This window comes from Lepidochelys kempii, chromosome 7 (assembly GCF_965140265.1).
Source record: "Lepidochelys kempii isolate rLepKem1 chromosome 7, rLepKem1.hap2, whole genome shotgun sequence".
Lineage (NCBI taxonomy): Eukaryota > Metazoa > Chordata > Testudines > Cheloniidae > Lepidochelys > Lepidochelys kempii.
Genome location: NC_133262.1, coordinates 125,708,270 through 125,729,010, shown reverse-complemented (window position 1 = coordinate 125,729,010; position 20,741 = coordinate 125,708,270). Strand labels below are relative to the sequence as shown.

Genomic DNA, 20,741 nt, shown 5'->3' with positions numbered 1-20,741 from the left:
GTAATTTAATCTAGGACACATCTCCCTACTTTGCTTATGAGAATATTGTATGGGAATATGTCAAAAGCCTCACTAAAATCAAGGTATATCACATCTACTGCTTTCCCCCATCCACTAGCCCAGTAACCCAGTCAACAAAATAAATTAGGTTGATTTGACAAGATTGGTTCTTGACAAATCCATGCTGGCCATTCCTCATAATCCTGTTACCCTTCCGCTGCATACAAATTGATTGTTTAATAATTTCTTACAATATCTTTCCAGGTATCTAAGTTAAGCTGACTGATCTATAATTCTCTGGGTCCTCTTTGTTCCCCCTTTTAAAGATAAATTCTTTGTTTGCTCTTCTCCAGTCTTCTGGGACCTCACCCATCCGCCAGGAGTTCTCAAAGACCACTCAGCTCCTCAAGCACCCTAGGATGAATTTCATAGCCCTTGCTGACTTGAAGATGTCTAAATTATCTAAATATTCTTTAACCTGATCCTTTTCTATTTTGGCTTGCATTCCTTCCCCTTGTTAATAATAATTGTGTTGAGTATCTGGTCACCATTAACCTTTTCAGTGAATAGTGAAGCAAAATAGGCATTAAACCCCTCAGCTTTCCTGATATTATCAGTTATTAGCTCTCCTTCCCCACTAAACAGAGGACCTACACTTTCCTTTGTCTTGCTCTTGCTCCTGATGTATTTAAAGAACCTCTTTTTATTGCCTTTTATGTCCTTCACTAGGTGTATCCCATTTTGTGCCTTACCCTTTATGATTTTATTCCTATATGCTTATGCTATTCTTAGGTACTTGTCCTTAGCAATTCATCCTTGTTTCTGCTTTTTGTAGGATTCCTTTTTGGTTTTCAGTCATTAAAGAGATCCTGATGGAGCCATATTAGCTTCTTACTGTTCTTCCTCTCTTTCCTTCACATCAGAATAGTTTGCATTTGAGCTTTTAGTAATGTCTCCTTGAGAAACTGCCACCTCTCCTGGCCTGTTTTTTCCCTTAGATTTTCTTCCCAAGGAACCTTACATATGAGTTCTGAGTTTGCTAAAATCTGCTTTTTGAAGTCCGTTGTCCTCATTCTGCTGCTGTCTCTCCTTCCTTTCCTTAGACTCACGAAATCTCTCATTTCATGATCACTTTCACCCCAACTGCCTTCCACCTTCAGATTCACAACCAATTCCGTCTTGTTGGTCACAATCATATCTAAAATGGTTGTCCCCCTGGTTATTTCCTCCACCTGCTGGAACAAGAAGTTGTCCTCAACACATTCCAAGAACTTTTTGTAAATTTTGTGCTTTGTCATATGACTTTTCCAATAGATGTCTGGGTAGTTAGAGTTCCCCATTGCTACCAAGTCTTGTGTTTTGGATATTTCGGTTTGTTCTAGAAACACCTCATCCACCTCCTGTTCTTGATTTGCTGGTCTATAGCAGACCCCTACCATGACATCATCCCTATTTTTTCCCCCTTTTATCTTTATCCAGAAACTCTCAAGTGGTCTGCCTCCTACCTCCGTGTAGCTGTCAAAACAAGTGTCAGTAGTCAAGCAAGATCATCCCTGCACTGGTATTTGGTGCATTCTGGATCAAATCACACTGGTGGCTCTACATTTTCCAGCCTTCAGAGCACCTTGAGAGATCAACTCCACAGCCAGTTCTCTGACAACCATGAGCGGTTTGTCAAAGATTCAGTCCTGCAAAGGGTCTTCCACAGGGAATAGACCTGTTGGCCATAGAATCATAGAATATCAGGGTTGGAAGGGACCTCAGGAGGTCATCTAGTCCAACCCCCTGCTCAAAGCAATCCCCAGCTAAATCATCCCAATCAGGGTTTTGTCAAGCCTGACCTTAAAAACTTCTAAGGAAGGAGATTCCACCACCTCCCTAGGTAACGCATTCCAGTGTTTCACCACCCTCCTAGTGAAAAAGTTTTTCCTAATATCCAACCTAAACCTCCCCCACTGCAACTTGAGACCATTACTCCTTGTTTTGTCATCTGCTACCACTGAGAACAGTCTAGATCCATCCTCTTTGGAACCCTCCTTCAAGTAGTTGAAGGCTGCTATCAAATCCCCCCTCATTCTTCTCTTCCGCAGACTAAACAATCCCAGTTCCCTCAGCCTCTCCTCATAAGTCATGTGTTCCAGTCCCCTAATCATTTTTGTTGCCCTCCGCTGGACTCTTTCCAATTTTTCCACATCCTTCTTGTAGTGCAGGCCCCAAAACTGGACACAGTATTGCAGATGAGGCCTCACCAATGTCAAATAGAGGGGAACGATCACGTCCCTCAATCTGCTGGCAATGCCCCAACTTACACATCCCAAAATGCCATTGGACTTCTTGGCAACAAGGGCACACTGTTGACTCATATCCAGCTTCTTGTCCACTGTAACCCCTAGGTCCTTTTCTGCAGAACTGCTACCGAGCCATTTGGTTCCTAGTTTGTAGCAGTGCATGGGATTCTTCTGTCCTAAGTGCAGGACTCTGTACTTGTCCTTGTTGAACCTCATCAGATTTCTTTTGGCCCAATCCTCTAATTTGTCTAGGGCCCTCTGTATCCTATCCCTACCCTCCAGCATATCTACCACTCCTCCCAGTTTAGTGTCATCTGCAAACTTGCTGAGGGTACAATCCATACCATCCTCCAGATCATTTATGAAGATATTGAACAAAACCGGCCCCAGGACCGACCCTTGGGGCACTCCACTTGATACCGGCTGCCAACTAGACATGGAGCCATTGATCACTACCCGTTGAGCCCGACAATCTAGCCAACTTTCTATCCACCTTATAGTCCATTCATCCAGCCCATACTTCTTTAACTTGCTGGCAAGAATACTGTGGGAGACCGTGCCAAAAGCTTTGCTAAAGTCAAGGAACAACATGTCCACTGCTTTCCCCTCATCCACAGAGCTAGTTATCTCGTCATAGAAGGCAATTAGATTAGTCAGGCATGACTTGTCCTTGGTAAATCTATGTTGACTGTTCCTGATCACTTTCCTCTCCTCTAAGTGCTTCAGAATTGATTCCCTGAGGACCTGCTCCATAATTTTTCCAGGGTCTGAGGTGAGCCAGAATTGTCAGACACTTTATTACAGAGGAGTTTTGAGCCCAGGCTCCCTGACAGATGCCTTTCTCATTCCTTGGACACATTTCCTTTGATCCCTGTGATACTGACAGTTCTGAGGAAACTGAGATAAGACACAGGCCTGATGATTATAATGATCATCTTCTATGATTACAGCACCCCTGTCATAAATATAAAGGGAAGGGTAAACCCCTTTAAAATCCCTCCTGGCCAGAGGAAAAATCCTCTCATCTGTAAAGGGTTAAGAAGCTAAAGGTAACCTCGCTGGCACCTGACCAAAATGACCAATGAGGAGACAAGATACTTTCAAAAGCTGGGAGGAGGGAGAGAAACAAAGGGTCTGTGTCTGTCGGTATGCTGCTTTTGCCGGGGATAGACCAGGAATGGAGTCTTAGAACTTTTAGTAAGTAATCTAGCTAGGTATGTGTTAGATTATGATTTCTTTAAATGTCTGAGAAAAGAATTGTGCTGAATAGAATGACTATTTCTGTCTGTGTGTCTTTTTTGTAACTTAAGGTTTTCCCTAGAGGGATTCTCTGTGTCTTGAATCTAATTATCCTGTAAGGTATCTACCATCCTGATTTTACAGGAGTGATTCCTTTACTTCTATTTACTTCTATTTCTATTAAAAGTCTTCTTGTAAGAAAACTGGATGCTTTTTCATTGTTCTCATATCCAAGGGTTTGGGTCTGTGGTCACCTATGCAAATTGGTGAGGATTTTTACCAAACCTTTCCCAGGAAGTGAGGTGCAGGGGTTGGGAGGATTTTGGGGGGAAAGACGTGTCCAAACTACGTTTCCCAGTAAACCCAGTTAGAGTTTGGTGGTGGCAGTGGATATTCCAAGGGCAAAGGGTAAAATTAATTTGTACCTTGGGGAAGTTTTAACCTAAGTTGGTAAAAGTAAGCTTAGGAGGTTTTCATGCAGGTCCCCACATCTGTACCCTAGAGTTCAGAGTGGGGGACGAACCTTGACAACCCCCAATATGTGCCAAGCAGTTCTGGTATTTGCATCTGATGAACCTCTCAGAACAGCCCCCCTGGTCACATTACCGGCTCTGCCAGACACAGATGTTAGGGGGCTTATTCCTTCACACACTTACTTCCCTGGTCCTTCTCGCATGAACAGAGCAACAATACCCGAAGTCCAAAGCTGCAAACAATTTGATGTTTATTGGGGTGAACTTCCAGCAAGCATGATTCCAGTTTCCTTCCTTAGTGTCCCCCTTCCCAGCTCTGACACCACAGAGGCTTACCTGTGTCCCTGTTCCCATTTCCCCCTTTAGCTAAACATGATTCCAATTTCCCCAACCCCATTCTCTGTTCCCACCCACCCCCCCACACACACACCCACTTCCTGATTGACTGCAGACTATACAGTAAAACTTGAGTTCTGCTTAGTTATACCTTAACCAATCATTTTACTGAAATTTAACTGACCAATCCTGACCTATTGTAACATGATTATTTAACCAATTATATCCCACCACCTTAATTAGTTTACACCCAGCAAAATTAATTATACAGCAGACAGAATCAATCACAGAACCAGACAGAGATTATACAGACAGGTTTCAGAGTAACAGCCATGTTAGTCTGTATTCGCAAAAAGAAAAGGAGTACTTGTGGCACCTTAAAGACTAATCAATTTATTTGAGCATAAGCTTTCATGAGCTACAGCTCACTTCATCAGATGCATACTGTTGAAAATATACAAACAATAGGGAAACGGGGACAACAGTGATAGAACAAACACAGAAATGAGGATTTCACATCCCAGCTATGGATAAGTGAGTTCTTGCCAGACAGGATGCTATCAAACTAAGTTTCCTTTTACATCTTCTAGGCACTTCCCTTTCTCTGGAGCCGATAGGCATTATCAGGACAGGATTGTATCCTAACAGCTCAGTAGCTTCTTATTTCAGTGTGACTAGTTTGGAATGTGAGGAGGTGACCGGTCACTTCCCAGCTTATGGCTGCCTCTGCTGCTTAGCCAAAGGCCTTAGCCTAAGCACAGGCCTCAGACTGTCACAGTAAGAGAAGGCCCTTCCACCGGCAGACAGTGATTTTGATTCTTTCTTTTATACCTCTAACTAGCCAAGTGATAAGAATACACCTAAATTCTTAGAGTATAGGCCTTTACAGACAGGCCTGAATATCTATATCCTAACAATAGTCTTAAGGAACATTGCTCAGGTCCTGCACTCAGACCCAGCATTGTTGTGGCTGACAGCCCAGACACTGGCAGGACGATGTCCACTGAAAAAATCTTTTGAACTGAAGTTCAGAAGGTTCTGCACAAAAGCATCAACTAGGGTGACTTGTAAAGCTAGGTGGAAGAGTTTTGTGTTTGGACATTTCCAGCACTAGTCTGGACTTGCTGTCCGCTACGTATGGGTCCTTCTAGCAGGTGATGAGAACACTGTCTTTTTACACTGACAAGACAAAACCAGTGTGGAACACACCTAGACAGAGAACCTCCCTAAAACCGGCCCCCAAAAGTGAGGACATTGGTTCATGGAAGAAAAAAGTCCCTTTCCTTTGTGATTGCTGCCTTGGATAGGATAGGGCAGGTAGGTTCAGTTTAAAATCACTTCTTGTGTGGTTTCCAACTCCTACTGTTGTCTGCTACTGACACTGGCCAAAGAAGAGCTGTGGGCTTGCCTGAAAACCATCGCAAATGTGCAGGAACAATATAGTTGCCTTTATGCCTTGCATCTGCCACTTCCACTTGGTCGCCGAGATTTCTAGCCTGCAGGTGTAGAAATCTTGGTCACATGAATCACAGATGAGATCTCCTGCGTTAAGTGAATGTCCTGGAAAGTTGTAGCTTCGCTGTGTTTGCTCCCTGCACAGAGATGGACAAACTGCATATTTCTGCAGTGTGTGTGTAGCCCATTGGTTCAGCGATGACGTTTCCATGCTCTCTCTTTTTGTGGATTCTGGAGTGACTCTGAAGTCCAAAGTGACGCGCATGCTCGTGAGCAGATCGGGCAGGCAACGGCATTGGTGAGCGTCTAGGTAGCGATAGCAGTCGTATGACGCTTTTCCCTTGCAGCTAACAATCGATTATTTCTGACCTTTTCAAAGGCTTGGAAAGCTGAGAGTGCTCTGTGTCGCCAGGCTGATCTATTTAACGCAGCCTTCTCAAGATCATCCAGTTTTATTGCACCAAAGTCTGTGCTGTCCTTGATGCTGTCCTTGTAGCGCTTTCTGGGGTGGCCTTGATTCCAATGTCCTTGTGCCAATTCTCCATAGCAAATTTTTCTGGGAAGTCAATATTCAGGCATCCTAATGACGAGTCCAACCCAGCGTAGTTGGGCTTTTATCAGAATGGCCTCAATGCTTATGGCATTTGACTTTTGGAGAACCTCCAGGCTGGTAATTTTGTCCTGCCAGTGGGTCCCCATTATGGAAGACCTCTAGCTGTTAGATATGCCATTTGTATGGTGTCCAGGTCTCACAGCCATAGAGGAGAGAGATGAGCACAAAAGCATTATAAATAGGGCTGTCAAGTGATTAAAAAATTTAATTGCGATTAGTCACACGATTAATCACACTGTTAAACAATAATAGAATACCATTTATTTAAATATTTTTGGATGTTTTCTACATTTTCAAATACATTGATTTCAATTACAACACAGAATACAACAGTGCTCACTTTATATTTATTTTTGATTACAAGTGTTTGCACTGTAAAAAGACAAAAGAAATAGTATTTTTCGATTCATCTAATGCAACTACTGTAATGCAATCTCTTTATCATGAACACAGAGATTACAAATATAGAATTATGTACAAAAATACTGCATTCAAAAATAAAACAATGTAAAATTTTAGAGCTTGCAAGTCCACTCAGTCCTACTTCAGCCAATTGCTCAGACAAACAAGTCTGGTTACAATTTGCAGGAGATTATGCTGCCCGCTTCTTGTTTACAATGTCATCTGAAAGTGAGAACAGGCGTTCTCATGGCACTGTTGTAGCCGCCGTTGCAAGATATTTTCGTGCCAGATGAGCATGATTCAACTATCATTCCAGGGGACATGCATCAATGTTGATGACGGGTTCTGCTTGAAAACCATTCTAAGCAGTGCGGACCAACAGATGTTCGTTTTCATTTTGTGAGTCAGATGTGACCAGCAGAAGGTTGATTTTCTTTTTTGGTTGGTTTGGGTTCTGTTGTTTCCGCATTGGAGTGTTGCTCTTTTAAGACTACTGAAAACATGCTCCACACCTCGTCACTTTCAGATTTTGGAAGGCACTTCAAATTCTTAAACCTTTGGTAGAGTGCTGTAGCTGTCTTTAGAAATCTTACATTCGTACCATCTTTGCATTTTGTCAAATCTGCAGTGAACGTGTTCTTAAAATGAACAACATGTGCTGGGTCAACATCCGAGACAGCTGTAACATGAAATATATGGTAGAATGCGGGTAAAGTAGAGCAGGGGATGAACAATTCTCCCCCAAGGAGTTCTGTCACAAATTTAATTAATGCATTCTTTTTTTAATGAGTATCATCAGCATGGAAGCATGTCCTCTGGAATGGTGGCCGAAGCATGAAGGGGCATATGAACGTTTTGCATATCTGGCACAAAAATACCTTGCAACGTTGGCTACTAAAGTGCCATGCAAATGCCTTAGTGATTGGCTGAACAAGCAGTAGGACTGAGTGGACTTGTAGGCTCTGAAATTTTACATTGTTTTTTTTTTGAGTGCAGTTATGTAACAAAAAAATGTACATTTGTAAGTTGCACTTTTAGGCCAAAGAGATTGCATTACAATAGTTGTATAGGTGAATTGAAAAATACTATTTCTTCTGTTTATCATTTTTACAGTGCAAATATTTGTGATCCAAATATTCACTTTGATTTCAGTTACAACACAGAAAACAAGATATATATGAAAATGTAGAAAAACATCCAAAATATTTAATACATTTCAATTGGTAGTCTCTTATTTAACAGTGTGATTAATCAAGATTAATTTTTTTAGTTAATTGCATGACTTACTTGTGATTAATTGACAGCCCTAATTATAAAGTTTTACTTTTGTTGAGAGGGTTATGTTGTGGGATTTCAGGACTTTGTTATGTAGCTTTACTAATGACTGAGAAGCTTTCTGTATCCTGTTCGTGATCTCTTTGTCAAGAGATCCATCATGGGAGATGTTGCTGCCGACATGGGCAAAACTGTCAACTTGCTTTAGCTGGACTCCACTCATGGAGGTGCTCGGGGATATGGCCCGGCGCGGTGATGAGATGATCGGTGCAACCCCACAGGTCTCTTCAGGCTGATTGTGAGGCCAAACAATTTTGATGCTTCAGCGAAGTGACCTCGATGCACTGGGCATAAGCTTTTGTGGGTAAAAAACCACTTCTTCAGATAGGCCAGCAGTAGCAGTTTGGGTGTGGGAGGGGGCTCAGGGCTAGGGGCCGGGGGTTGAGCGGTGTCGGGGGGGTGCTTACCTTGGGTGGAGGGCTCCCCAGCATGGCCCTGCAGCTCCTACGTTCCCGGCCAATGGGAGCTGTACAGCTGGCGTTTGTGGTGGGGGAGCAGTGTGCAGAGCCCCCTGGCCCCTCTGCTGCCTAGGAGCTAGGGGCATGCGGAGCCAGTTAGGGAGCGCCTGTCAGCCCCGCCAACCCTCTTCCCCAGCACCAGCGGGGACCTCGGGCCATGCGCTACTGCCTGGCCCTCCCTCGCAGCACCGGCAGGGGTCTCGGGCCACGCACCACTCTTCCCCCGAGAACCAGCGGGGGTCCCGGGCTGTGCACTGCTGCCCGCCTCCACCCCCAACACCAGCAGGGTCGCGGACAACCTCCCCCAGCACCTGTGGTGCCTCCAGAGCACCCGCGGCCCCCCACCCAAGTTTTATTTTGGGATATATAGTAGAAGTCATGGACAGGTCACAGCCAGGAATTTTTGTTTACTGCCCGTGACCTGTCCATGACTTTTACTAAAAATACCTGTGACCAAAATGTAGCCTTATCCATAATCCTTCTCTATTGACTGTATCAAATGCCTTTGTCAGATCCATGAAAACACTGAACAGATTCATGTTTTGTTCAATACATTTTTCTTGTATTTGCCTGATACTGAAAATCATGTCTATGGTGCTACAGCCAGGTCTGACTCCACACTGGGAGTCTCAGGTAGATTGGCTTCTGAGACAGATTAAATCAGTCAGGAGGACATGAGCAAAGATTTTTCCAGTGACAGGTAGGAGAGAGATCCCACGGTAGTTATCACAGACCGTTCTGACAGGTTTCAGAGTAACAGCCATGTTAGTCTGTATTCGCAAAAAGAACAGGAGTACTTGTGGCACCTTAGAGACTAACCAATTTATTTGAGCATAAACTTTCGTGAGCTACAGCTCACTTCTGCTGCCTTTATTTTTAAATAAAGGAATAATTGTGGCATCTTTGAAGTCTTGTGGCATTTCTTCACTGTCCCAGATGTCAGTAAGGATCTTCTGGAGTGTTGTTACCACCTTTGGACCCACAGATTTAGATATTTCTGCTGGTATTCCATCTCTGCCATCTCTGAGCTCATCATATTGATTGCCTTTTCTGTTTCTTCAAGTGAGGGTGGCAAATCAAGGTGGTGCTGAATAGGCTTTTGAGGTATCTGATTAATAGCACTTGTTTCAATGGAGGATGGTCTGTTCAGTAGTTGGCTGAAATGTTCAACCCATCTCTGTTCCACGCCATGTTTGTCCTTGATGACTGTCCTGCCATCAGCCATCATGAGCGAATCTGTGCCCACCTCTGAAAGTCCAAAGACTAGCTTCAAGGAATCAAAGAACTTTGTTTCATTTGTCTCTGCATACATTTGAGTGTCTTCTGCTACCTTCTCCCACCATTTATCTTGTATCAAGCGGAGTTGTCTTTGTGCCGTGCTTTGCAGGTGTTTGTCTCTTTCCGAGGGGGACTGAATATCATTTTGCCAGATTTGGAAAGACTCTTTTTTTTCTTTCAAGAGTACTGTGATTTCCTCCTCATTCTCATCAAACCAGTGAGCCCAAGACCCCACGGTGAGCCGCTTTCTTCCATACAAGGACATCACTTGCAGTTTTTTGTACTGTGTCTCTAAATTCCTCCCATGAGGCAGGGTTATCCCCAAGGTTGGTTTCTTGTGAACTTTGTAGTTTGTCTTGAGAGGATGCATGGTTTAGTTTAACAATGTCAGGAGATGTCTTGACTGTTTTGGGGCATTTCAGGCGTGTGGGTACAATGTGTAGATTCGGTATTGACCAAATCATTCTATGATACATCCAACATTCTGCTCCATGCATGGCTCTGGTGATCCTGACATCCCTTATGTCACATTGTCAGACAATGATGTAATCTATTAGATGCCACTGTTTGGATCTGGGGTGCATCCACGTAGTTCTATATTTGTCTGCCTGTCTGAAGATGGTATTTGTAATTGTCAGGCTATGTTCTGCACACTTGCTTAGGAGTAGGAGACCATTTTCATTCATTTTTCCAATCCTATTTTTCCCTATGACACCTTGCCAGTTGTTGTTATCATTAGCTACTCTTGCACTGAACTCTCCTAGGATGACTAGTTTGTCACTTTGCAGTGTTGACTTGATGAGAGAGTCGAGATCAGAGTAGAGCCGTTCCTTAGCATCGTCAGGGCTTGTAAAGGTGGGCACATATGCACTAATGATGGTAACAAATCGTGACTTATTTAGTGGTAACCGGAGTTTCATGAGTCATTCGTTGATGCCCATTGCGAAGTCTTCAAGACATTGCAAGAGTTTGGTCTTGATGGCAATTCCCACTCCATGGATTCTATCTTCGTGTGGTTCTTGTCCCTTCCAAAAAAAGGTGTAACCCCCAGCTGGTTCTGTAAAAATGCCCTCGTCTGCCAATCTGCAGCACTCAGTGAAACTAATATCAGTGTCATACCAGGCTAGCTCTTTTGAAAGGGGAGCTGTTCTTCTTTCAGATCGAGAGGTATCGTCTTTGTCTATCACAGTCCTGATGTTCTAAGCAGCAATCTTTAGCGCTTTTTTAGTTATCTTTGGTTTTCTACTGCGTTGAGGATGATCCACCAGCCGTGGTAAGCTTGCCAGATTTGATTTTGGCAGGCAATGTTTGAAGCACCTTTTCCAGCCCATTCCCTTACAAAGGGAGAGCCGTGCAAGCCTAAAAATAGATGCTCTGTCACTTTGGGTGCTGCCGAGCTTCCCTGCTGCCCTTGGGTCAGGGCTGGGCAACCAGGGTCCCAGGCCGCCTGCATGCAGGCTTGTGGCTATGACTGCCAGGAGTCATCTTCACCTGTCGCTTTGCCACTCCCCCATTGCTCAGGACTTTTAGAGAGAGATGTGCATGAATGAGGTGTGTGTGAAGTTGATTAAAATGGGAGAGTCTTTGGACTGGGACAAACCCGTTCTCTCAGCTGCTGAAGCTTGGCCCATGGCACAAGGCTGTTACAACTGGAGGCTTCTTTAGCTGCAGTGGCTAGCCTTGACTTCTCTAGCGCCCCATCGTGCCTTTCGCCTTCCACAGTAGGTTGCTTTTCAAGCTTTTGGACCAATATATGGTCTCTTTCACCCTGGCTACCAGAACAGTCTTTGTATGCTTGGGGAGGGCAATCCCTAAATCACTGTCAGTTTCCACACTTCTGGTTACCCTCACCTGGTTTCGCCCTGCCGAGGCAGCTTATCAGGGTGTGGCCACTGTCGCATACTTACAACTGCTTGGAGCCACAGGTGGCAGCTGGATGTCCACTGAGGACCAGAGAGGAAAAGAACCACTCAAGAAGTGCGGCAGTTCGAATCACTCAAAGGTGCTACCTCTCCCATACACCTCATACACCCCATTTCTGCAGTCGGGTGGGTGCAAAATGGGAAAAGTCAGGGCTGGGGGTGGGGGCAGAAGCTCACTGTGGCTGGGATGGGGGAAGGAACAGAGATATAAGAAGGGGAGCAAGGAGAGCTACTGAGACCCGGAGAGTGGGAGGAGGGGCAGCTGGCTGCAGGTTGGGAAGAGGCATCCTTGGCAGTTCCTATTGCAGTGCTGCAGCAGCTGGTGCCCTGTGCTCCCCCAGCTCCTTGGCTATGGGTGCCCTGTGCGTGACACCCCCCTGCCCAGGTGCCGGTGCCCTGCTCCCCACCCACCCCCCTCCCGGTGGCACGGACAGGAGTGCTGTTGCCAGCCTTATCTCCTCCCCTGTGTTGTCCACTCTAGACCCTCCTCCAAGTCTCACTCTCACCTCTGCCCCCTGGCATGCACACAGGGGCAGAAACAGCCTGGTCCTGATCTCAACTCAAAGGCAGCCTGGAGAAGAAACATACATCAGTCGCCCCACCCGGCCCGGCAGTATTTCCATTGTGCGGCACTAGCATCCCCCGCTCCCCAGTTCTGCCACCCCTGGGAACAGTCCCCTTCTGCGTGACTGAAGAGGTAAACCGCGTAGCTGTTAAAAATGTTGGATTTAAACAAGGGAAATTGTAAGCAGCAGGAGAGACCTTGCTGTCGTTCCGACACTCTTAGCATTCTAGCCAAAGTTGTCATTCTAAGCAGAGTTCTTGCCCTTTTGAGGACGAAGGAGCAGTAGCTGTGTCTGATCCACGGAGCACTCAGAAACTCAGGTGCTGTGTCTGAGCCAGTGGGTTCAGTGCACCCCATGGATGGAACTCAGTCGTGTGCCACTGGGGTCGAAGTCTAGTAGAGTTCAGAGCTGTGGACAAAGGGCTAAGAACCTGCCTTTCCTCTGCTGTGGAGGAAACTCTTTTCTCTGCCCCAGCTTTGCTGAGCTGTAGAGGATGTTGGGTTGGTGGGTCGCCCCCCGCCCCATGAAGTTTGTTAAACTGCTTAAAATGTTAGTATAAAAAACCAAGTTTTACTCTTCCCAGGCGGGCGGGTGTGGGGCTATCACACCCCAGGCCCCGATTCTCTCCGCTTCTTTGTCTCTTTTTTCTGGTTTTCTACTATTCATTTTCAAAAAGAAAAGGAGGACTTGTGGCACCTTAGAGACTAACCAATTTATTTGAGCATGAGCTTTCGTGAGCTACAGCTCACGAAAGCTCATGCTCAAATAAATTGGTTAGTCTCTAAGGTGCCACAAGTCCTCCTTTTCTTTTTGCGAATACAGACTAACACGGCTGTTCCTCTGAAACCTATTCATTTTCAGATTTCTTTTTTTTTTTAATTCTTGGATTGTGTTTTTGTTCTGATAACTCAAACCAGCCTCTCTTTCCTCTTGCTCACTAATATTTCTGACGTGGCATGGTCATGGCCCAGAATGAGGAATAAGACTAAAAAAAAAAAAAAAGAAGGAAGGAAAAGATAGAAAGAAAGAAATTTGTATATGTTAGAAAATCATTTACTGAGCAATTTACTGAGCATCCACAATCCCATACTCCCCTTAGCTGAACATAGAACTGGCCACGTTAGCCGATGCCATTGGCTGAACAAGACAGGGACCCTGCTTGTGGCAATGGTCAGTGTTCTGGAGAAGCTGATAGAAGAAAAACTCCGCCATGTGGGTGTAGCAGAATCCCTTCCTGACCCATAATGATAAAATACAACCTGAAGCATGACCTTGGATTACTTGTACCTTCGCTGTGGTACTACTCATGCTGTTTGTGTCTGTAAGAGAACCAATCCTGCATGGTGCTGAGCACATTGGCCCAGCCCTTTAAAGCACTGGAGGACATGAGTAGTTCCATTGAATTCATGTAGAAATGCTGCTTTCTTTGGGTTAGCATTTTGTTTAATTCATACCAGACCTGGTATAGTCTCCTTAGATCTTTCAAATGAGAAGCATGTCAATAATACGTGGTAGAAACTCCATCTCTTGACACGTTTAAATTTAGACTGTACAAAACATGGGCAGTAGGGAAGGTGGGAGATTAGCATCTTCAAAGTCCTACTGTTCTCCCTAATGGCCCATACAGGCTGATTGCCTACTGTCTGGTTGGCATTCCCCAGGTGTAAACCCACTTGTAATTGTTACATAGTAAATATTCCTAACTTCAGATACAGAAATGATACATGCATACAAATAGGATAATCATAGTCAGTAAATCATAACCTTTTCAATGACACCTCACATTTCCTATCTTGCGTAAAATACATCTTAGTTATGCCATATTCATATTATAATAATATCTCTATGAAGAATATGGGGGTGAGGTGTCACAGGACCCACTTCTGTTTGTGAGAGAGATGAGCTTTCAAGCTTACGCAAAGCTCGTCAGGTCTGGGTGTGTACGCCCACCTAGTCTCGCTAATCTCCTGAGAGCAACACAGCCTCAGCAACACCCCGTGATGCAACTTGTGGCTGCTTTATAAAGAGGAGTCATGTCAGAAACCAGAGGAAAAACAACGAGGAGCCCTCGTGGCACCTTAGAGACTAACACATTTATTTGGACATCAGCGTTTGTGGGCTAGAACCCACTTCATCTGATGCCACAAGGGCTCCTCATTGTTTTTGCTGATACAGACTAACACGGCTCCCACTCTGAAACCAGAGGACATTCCTGTTCAGACAGGACCAGCGGAGTCACGCCTCAGCACCAGAAAGAAGTTGGCAAGTAGGAAGGAATTCAGAGACGAATCATCGGAATGATGAAGGTGCCACAAAGACTGGCCCGTGAGTGACAGGGGTTGTTTGCTGTGACAGAAAAAGACACAGTCACTGCTCTCGCACAGCAAAGAACGCAAAAGTAATAATTTTAGTTTAATTAGATGGTTGAATCCTGTGACTTTTTCCTTCCAGTTGTTTGGCAAAGCAAATTCTGAGGAGAGTCACATATTTTCTCGTTACAGTAAGAATTGTTTGAAACCATTTAATATTCTTCTAATAATTTGAAATCATTTAAAAAAATACTCCACTATGCTGGGTACCCAGTACACATTCTTACAACTCCCTGGAGCAGCCTTGCTGACCCGTGGGGTGGGGGCTGACACAGACCTTTAGGATCCACCCCCTCCAAGAGTCATGTCTTTTGTCACCAAAGTCTTGGCCAGAGCAAACATCACTATTGTTTGTTATGTGTATTGTGGTAGTGTCTGAAAGCCCCAGTCATGGGCTAGGGCCCCGGTGTGCAAGGGGCAGGACAAGCACAGAACAGAAAAATGGTCCTTGCTTGCAATCTAGGTCTAAGAGAAAAGACGACAGGCGGCTGCAGCCAGCAAGCTGATTGTGACAAGGCTACAGTGGGACAGTACTGGTCAGCACGAGTCTCGGCATGCCAGAAGCCAACCTGTTGTCAAGATTTTTGTAGGCATCACAGCAAACACACCTTTCCAAGAGAGATTTGAAGGAGGACAAGGAGGTGGCTTTGTGGATGTTTACAGGGGGCTCAGCCCCTGTGTGAAGGGCAGCATGGAAAAGAGTTCAGAGGGGCTTGCTTGAAAACTTTACAAGTGGGCAACGGACCTGGAACCACTGGCAGAGCACAGATGGGAGCTGACATCGCAAAACCAGGAGTTGCCTATGGAGCGATGCAGAGAGAGGTGACGTGGTCAAAGTGCTGAGCCAGGAAAATGATCGTGGCAGCAGCATTGTGAACGGATGTGAGTGTGCCAAGATCGCCTTTTTCAAGGCCAGAGAGAAAGCGGCTGCAGTAATTGAGACAGGAGGGACCATTGTGATCATCTAGCCTGACCTCCTGTGTAACACAAGCTACAGAACTGCCCTAAAATAATTCCTAGAGCAGATCTTTTTCTTTAAAAATCCAATCTTGATTCAAAAATTGCCAGTGATGGAGAATCCACCACAACTCTTGATAAATTGTGCCAATGGTTAATTACTGTCACTGTTAAAACTTTATGCCTTATTTCCAGTGTGAATTTGTCTAACTTCAACTTCTAGCCACTGGATTGTCTGAGACCTTTCTCTGCTAGACTGAAGAGTCCGTTATTAAATATATGTTCCCCAGGTAGGTACCTGTAGACTTTAATCAAGTCACTCCTTAACCTTCTCTTTGTGAAGCTAAATAGATTGAGCTCCGTGAGTCTATCACTGTAATAAAGGCAGGTTTTCTAATCCTTTAATCATCCTTGTGGCTCTTCTCTGAACCCTCTCCAATTTATCAACATGCGTCCTGAGTTGTGGTCATGAGAACGGGACACAGGATTCCAGAAGCGGTTGCACCAAATACAGGAGTAAACTAACCTCTCTACTCCTACTTGAGATTGCCCTGTTTATGCATCCCAGGATGGGATTAGCTTGTTTGGCCACGGCAGCACACTGGGAGCTCATGTTCAGATGCATATCCACCACGACCCCCCGAATCCTTTCAGAGTCATGCTTCTCAGGATAGAGTCCCTATGGTCTTTCTTCCTAGATGTATACAATTACAGTTAGCTGCACTCACTCATACATTTGTTTGTGCCCAGTTTACCAAGCAATCCAGATCACTCTGTACAGTGACTTGTCCTCTTCATACTTTACCACTTCCCCAATTTTTGTTATCTGCAAACTGATTTGTTATTGCTGATTTTATGTTTTCTCCCAGGTCATCAGTATAAATGTTAAGTAGCGTAGGGCCAAGAACCGATCACGGCAGGACCCCACTAGAAACACACCCACTTGGTGATGATTCCCCAAAATGATTAGAGCCTGGATGAGACTTTTAGCTGCATTGGTAGAGGAAAAGGGCCAGATTCTAGAATTATTCAGGAAGAATCAGCAAGGTGTAGGATTTGGATATCAGGATCTAGAGAGGGGTCTGAGTTGAAAATGACACTCAGGTTATGGGCCTGAGTAAGAGGCAGGATGGTGGGGTTGTCCACAGTGATCGAGACAGGAGATGGCAGGGAGGGTTTGTTGGGGAAGGAGACCAAGAACTTTGCTTTAGTCATGTTGAACTTGAGGTGACAGCTAGACACCCAGAGAGACAGGCCAAGATTCTGGTTTGGACAGAAGGAGACAGGTCTGGAGTAGAGAGGTGGATCTTTGCATCCTCTGCATGGAGTTGGTAGTTGAATGTGTGTTTGCAGATGAGATTACCCACAGATAAGGTGGAGAGGGGGAAGAGACGGGGACCAAGGACAGAGCCCTGTGGGACCCCCAGTGATAGTTGATGAGGGGTGGGGAGAGGAGGAGGATCCTATCTATCTTCAGGACTTATATGGTCCCCCTCAGCGTAGTCTCTGAGCACCTCACAATGTTTAATGTATTTATTCTCCTAACACCCCTGGGAGCAGGGCAGGGCTATCGATGGGGAACTGGGGCACAGGAAGTCTGAGGCGAAGCAAGGAATTGAGTCCAGGTCTCTCAGGTTTTAGGCTAGCATCTTGATGACTAGAGCATCTGAAGAACACATTGAAGCTGCTACTGGAGAGGTAAAAGGAGAATGAGGAGAAGACAGAGGCAGGAGGCCAAGGGAGGATTAGCTCTTGAGGAGAAGAAGAGTGTGGTCAATGGTGTTGAAAGCAGCCAACAGCTCAGGGAGGATGAGGAGGGAATCAAGGAGAGGTCATAGAGCCTTAGGCTCCGATGCTGCCAATGTTTGTGCAGTGTTGGAAGTGTGTAAGCATTCGCAGGATCAGGGTCTTCGCAGCAGAGAAAGATGGAGAGAACTGCTGTAAATCCTATGGGCATGGGATGGTTGGACACTGAGTGGGAGATGAGTCAGCATAGACTTGACAGTGTAAGTGTAACACCGATAGACCCCAGTCGCCAGGATTGAACCTGGGACCTCTGGAGCTTAGTGCATGAGCCTCTACCGCATGAACTGAAAGCCAGCTGCCTGTTAGTTAAGGCTGTAGAGCAGACTCATAATCTCTCTCTCTCTAAGAGGTCTTGCTGCCACTAGATGGGACAGAACCCCACATCCAGGAGGTATGCGGGTAACATAAGCAGCACGCATGACTGTGTTTGCTTAGGGCAAACACTTGAGGAGAATGATGAGTAAGGCCACGAGGCATGGGTGAGAGGTCTTCTGCTGTTGCTTTTGTGAAGACATCCTTGGAATCACAGGTTGGAACTTGAGAAAAATCCCCTGTCCCCTAGCAACCTGGATGGTGCTGGAGGACAGGCACCAGTGGAAAGCCCCCCAAATAGTTTGTTTTTTACAAAAGTGACACTGGGTCGGGGGAAGGGAGACAAACAGAAAGCCGCCCCCTGCTGCCACACCCCTCCCCCCCTTTCCAATGCTGTTTGCAATACATGGTGATCCCTTCCAACCACAACCATTGGACAAAGTGGAGAAATGGTCTGAAATAAATAGAGTGAAATTCAATAAGGACAAATGCAAAGTACTCCACTTAGGAAGGAATATGGGGGTCATAGTGGATCACAAGCTAAATATGAGTCAACAGTGTAACGCTGTTGCAAAAAAAGCGAACATTGTTCTGGGATGTATTAGCGGGAGTGTTGTAAGCAAGACACGAAAAGTAATTCTTCCGCTCTACTCCACGCTGATTAGGCTTCAGTATTGAGTATTGTGTCCAGTTCTGGGCATCACATTTCAGGAAGGATGTGGACAAATTGGAGAAAGTCCAGAGAAGAGCAACAAAAATGATGAAAGGTCTAGAAAACGTGACCTATGAGGTAAGATTGAAAAAATTGGGTTTGTTTAGTCTGAAGAAGAGAAGACTGAGAGGGGACATAACAGTTTTCAAGTACATAAAAGGTTGTTACAAGGAGGAGGGAGAAGAACTGTTGTTCTTGACCTCTGAGGATAGGACAAGAAGCAATGGGCTTAAATTGCAGCAAGGGCAGTTTAGGTTGGACATTAGGAAAAAATTTCTAACTGTCAGGGTGGTTAAGCACTGGGATAAATTGCCCAGGGAGGTTGTGGAATCTCCATCATTGGGGATTTTTAAGAGCAGGTTGGACAAACACCTGTTAGGGATGGTCTAGATAATACTTAGTCCTGCCTTGAGTGCAGGGGATTGGACTAGGCGACCTCTCAAGGTCCCTTGTCCTATGATTCTATGTTTGGGAAAGCGTGGTTGTGTGACCCAGATTTCACCAAACAGAGCAGATTATTTGTTGAATTGTTTGCGGTTTAAGGGCTAGCACTGAAAACTTCCCTCATTTCCCATAGGTACCCTGTGTGATATCACTCTCCTGAAGGTAACAGAGGCAGCAAGGGAGCAGATGCTGCAAGCATCTGGGTACAGACCTGGTCCTTATGCTGCAATGTTGTGGGGGGGGGGGGGGGGATAGTTCAGTGGTTTGAGCATTGGCCTGCTAAACCCAGGGTTGTGAGTTCAATCCTTGAGGGGGCCATTTAGGGATATGGGGCAAAAATTGGGGATTGGTCCTGCTTTTTGAGCAGGGGGTTGGAGTAGATGACCTCCTGAGGTCCCTTCCAACCCTGATATTCTATGATGCCAGAAGAGTTAATAGTGGAGTGGCATGGGAAAGTGTCCTACTGTGGTGAATGAAATAAGGCAGCCCTTCCCAGAAACCTTCTGCAAAGGATTGCAGAGTACCTCCATGAAAGCTTCCTGGAGAGCTCCCTGGAGGATTCCCGGGCCATCCCGTGCCCATAAACAGTCTTCTTTGGAGAGCACCCTCTGCGTAGCTGGAGTGGCCCACGATACCTCCTCTTTTGTTCAGATTCAACATAAAAAATAAGAACAGGTAACCTTAGATCCCTCTAAGCTGCGCAGCCGGGCAGCTGCCTATTAAGCCCTGTGCAGGGGCTCAGGACTGCTGCGGGGAGAGATGCCTCTCCCACAGCACGGACCTGCCGCGGCGGGGAGAGGTGCCCCTCCCCGCCGGCCCCAGCACGGACCTGCCCCGGACTTGCCACGGCCCCGGGAGAGGAGCCCCTCCCCCGACCCAGGTCCGCTGGAGCTGCCTTGGCCGGGGAGCAGCACCTCTCCCCCGGCCTCAAGCTGCTGCAGTGAGAGAGGAGTGGGGGGAGTCCTCTCTCCCCACCACAGCCCTGGGGGAGCCTGCACCCCAAACCCCTCATCCCCAGCCCCACCCCAGAGCCTGTACCACCCCAACCCTCTGCCCCAGCCTTGACCCCCCTTCCGCACCCCAACCCCCTCATCCCTGGCCTCACCCCAGAGCCTGCACACTCCCCACACACCCCAACCCTCTACCCCAGCCCTGAGCCCCCTCCCACACTCTGAACCCCTTGGCACCCGCCCCACCACATGCATTTTGTTATATGCACCACTATGAAGGTGATGTGTCACACACAACAAAATTCATTCCGCACATGGACATTAAAAAATTAGAGGGAACACTGCATGTAACCCCTACAGTTTGATGGGAAATGTGTACTCAGCAGAGTCTTGTCCATTTCTAATGTCAGAACCTGGGGCTCCATCTTGGTTTGCCCTGTTTGCTAGTCGCTTGCTTCTCAATATCGTGCAGAGCTGGCGTATGACCTCATAGAAAGGTAATGATCAGGAAACTTGGCAGGAGACAGCACAGGCATCCAACGTGGCCAAGAGGCTCAGCCAATAAGCTAGTTGAGCTTTAGTCAGGGCTCTCTTTCCCGCTGCAATGCTGAGAAGCTAGTGGCAGTTTGTGGGCAGATATTCCATCTGTGATCTTCCAGAATGAACTCCTGCAGCTGCAGGGTATCAGCTTTGAGGAAATAAATTAACAAGCAGAGCTCACATTCACAAGTTGGCACAGTGGATAGCTGGGCATTCGGCTGGCTAATTGCCAGGAGGCCTAGACTCAATCCCCCTCCTTATATTCTTCGTTCGTCGAGCTCAGAGG

At 46.0% G+C, this 20,741-nt stretch overlaps 1 protein-coding gene across 2 annotated transcripts in view; it reads left to right on the top strand.

Moving 5' to 3' along the window:
* HPSE2 (heparanase 2 (inactive)) overlaps positions 1–20,741 on the top strand; it is a 272,272-nt gene that overhangs the window by 145,575 nt on the left and 105,956 nt on the right. The gene's annotated exons all lie outside the window — the stretch shown is intronic.